The following is a 3,460-nucleotide window of genomic DNA, read 5'->3' as shown; positions in this document are numbered from 1 at the left end:
CTCAAGAGGAAGTAACAGAGAAGAGCAGAAATAAGTGTCTCCAGTCGCTGCCCAACCTGGTGGGGTCATCTCCAGCAGAGTTTAAATACCTTGTTTTGAATGGAGTTCATCATAGCACAGTCCCCCAGGACACAGCTGCTCAACTAACTGCAGATCTCAGCTTTTATTGCTCCTCGGGTCTCAGAGGAGAGAGAACAACCCACAAAGACTGCTGTGGCAACAACTAAAACCAAGACAACACGAACTCCAGAACAGAGATACTCATTTAATAAGAGGTGATGTTCAATCACACATCACAGGTCCCTTTCTACAGGTTGTAATTACAGCCTGAACTGGGTTTGCTGTACCTCACTTGGTGGTAAGGCAACTTCACAGGAACCCTTCCCTTCACATCCGGCTGCTGCAGACCTCAACAGGAAGTTATAAAGACTTCAGAGAAAAGGACTCCTAATGTTTGGTGGAGCCAAGGTCCATCTTCTGCTCATGTCTCTGAGGCCCAAAGCAGCTCCTGATACAAAAATATTTATTTCAATTAAGCTTTTGGTGTTTCCACCAAATCTGCAAAGAGTAAGTTTGCAGCAAGAGCTGAACTAAGGAATGGATGAAGCTGTGGCCTGTCCAGGCTGACAGCTACTCCCCTTTTCCTCTCCTCAGATGAGATTTTGTTATCCTTTCTCCTTGCTCTATTAGATAAACAGCACAGTTTCACCACTACATTCAGGTATTGCACTCTCAAAACTCTGTCCTATGGAATTAAGTCTTCCCAGCTCTGAGCATACCCCATCCGCAGTTTGTCTCACTCTCTAAACCCAGCAATACTTTGGCAGTTCATGGCAGGGGGAAATACATTCTTATCTTGTAACTTGCTTTGAAACTCCAACAGGACCTTTTCCAAACTATCCTCTTCCAAAAACAGGGCTCTGAGCTCAGGACATGTGCAGGGCTTAATGGAATTATGTTTACTCAAGTCCTGCATCACCAGGACTCTTGTTGATCCGAGTGTGACAACTCCTTGCCCAGCTGAGACAAAACAGAAAGCCTTTATTCCAGCTTAAATGCTAAACCTGCATCCTTGAGGACACAGTTCAACTCTGATTTACAAGGAAGGATTCTCCAAGTGAGCAGCACGCTGAGGCCTTTGCTGTGCTTCAGTCCAGGCAGACATTGTATTCCTGGAAGTTAGGAGCAGGGACACGGTATTTATAAAGCACAGGAACGGAAACGGTGCTTCTCAGATCATCTCTGATCTCACCTCATCCTGAGTGCTCAGACGCTGAGAGGCTCTTCTTAATGAACTGATCAACGCTCTGGAGAGAGGCACGAGCGCAGAACTCACTTATTATTTGTGCTGATCAGTAAGTGATTCACCCCAGACACTTCTGATAAGTTAAATTCCCATTTAAGTAGAAGCTGGTCCATCTGTTTCCCACACAGGCTAGTAAAAAACCCAAACTAAATAAGCAAAATGGGGTGTTGTTCAGTGGGAATGGGCAGAGGTATCACTGACCTGCTCCCAAAGAATAGCTCCAGAAAAGGAAAATGATACGGAAAGGGGGCATGGGGAAGGCCCACAAATCAAAATAGGTGCTACTTGCCCCTTCTCCTCCCTCCCTAGGCTTTACCCTTTCCCTGCCTTGGTAGGGCCTACGAAGTCCTCAGGCCTTATCTTGACTTCACTATGCCTGAAGACTTATCATCCCTGGAAAAGGGTTTTGAGGTTCCTAAGGACACGCACCACTTGCAGCCTGAGCACAAAAAGGGTGGAGTGCTGAAACTCCCGGAGACAGGCTTTGTTCTGAGGGTTCATTAGATAATGGCAGTCGAGTTCACAAAAACACAGTTATAAACAGGGCAAAAGGAAGTGACTTTGGTCAAAGCACTGCTCCGTTTTCACCCCCAACTCATGTGATGTCAGAATGTCACCAGTTCTCTGGTTACCGGATGATCTCCGAGAGCAAATGAGATTCAAATACAGCATTAACAAAATAATAATAAAAGGAAAAGGAGGTGGAGGGGAGGAGGGATAGGAGAAACACAGCCACATCTGCCCGGTCATCTGCTGCTTTATCGCTTCTGAAGGGGGAACACAAGTCATCCTCATTGCTAAATCATTACCCATCAGCTAGAACAGTATCACAACCAAGTTTCACAATTAACTGCTCCTGCAGCCTATCAATCCATTAAGCCCTACACAGCTGTGCTACCTTGGCACTGCAGCTACAAATAGACTGAACCCAACCAGACCCATTCCTCCCGTGCCAAAAACCATGCTGCCCATAGCTCGGCTCCGATGGTGGCCGAGAGCTGACACGTCGGGAAGGAAAAGCCAACTCCCTATCCCATCCCAGAACTGGGGGATTCCCCAGCTTTGCCTTTACAGCCTCCGGGGGTGACTCTGCTTCATCTCCCCCTTCGCTGATCTAAAAAGCTGCTGATTTCTCAATTAAAGAAATAATATCGGATTGAACGGCGTCACTACCCGCACTGCTCCTGTGCCAGCACAGGAATCCAAGAGGACTACGCTAAAGCAGGGGGAAGAGCAGCAGAGGTTCCTCCATGAAAACAAAGGCTATAAAAAGGACAAATATGGGTTTAAAGAGGGAAAAATAAGGGTTTAAAGAGAAAACGCTCATATCCAAACAGCTTCCCGAATCCATAACTATGGCAGAGGCTTAGTCACATGCAGAGACACCTTATAAATGCCCCCCCCCAATGTTTTATATCCCGTTGGCAATGGGACCGTGGCACAGCTCAAGTACTCTGCTACTACCTCTGAGAAACGGGCTTTCACCTCGCCTTATTTTTAGAGGCACAAAGTACCCTGTACACAACACATGACATGATGTAACCGGGAACGCGGGCATGGCCCGAACCAGTTCAAAATATAATGGTCAGTCAAAACAAATAAAGCAAAAAAAAAAACGCAACCAACCCACCCCTGCAGTTCCTCCCATATCCTGACCGGCTTCATGGAAAACTACAGTTTGTCATTCAAGTGCATTTTACATAACAGGCGAGATCATCTGTATTGTGCCTGCGTTTTGAGCCACCTGGACACGAACTGAACCATCGCAGAGATGACACCTCGGGGTGCACCGAGGGGCTGCTTTTTCCTTAGGAAATAAGACTACTTCCCAAGAAATCTCACCGCTGTGTTCTCCCCTTTACGTGACCCCCTCCCCCCTTTTTCTACCCAAATTTCTCTGGAATCAAGCACTGGAAGATGCTAATCCCATGATGGAAGTAAACACACGCATGGATCACGGGAAACATTTCAGGATAACTGGGCTCGCCCGGCGTGTTTAGAGGAAAATAATTCGGGATCGGCGGGGAGGAAAAATAATAAATAACCCCCCAAAAATACGCAGCCGGGAAGTAAATACAGGAAAATGGCTCAGCAGCGAGAACCCCCTGAAAAATACGCTATTGTATCCGCCGAGCGCAGGGGGAAGCGCTCCGT

This window comes from Nestor notabilis, unplaced genomic scaffold (assembly GCF_000696875.1).
Source record: "Nestor notabilis isolate BGI_N333 unplaced genomic scaffold, ASM69687v1 scaffold30575, whole genome shotgun sequence".
Classification (NCBI taxonomy): domain Eukaryota; kingdom Metazoa; phylum Chordata; class Aves; order Psittaciformes; family Psittacidae; genus Nestor; species Nestor notabilis.
This window is presented reverse-complemented; position numbering follows the sequence as displayed.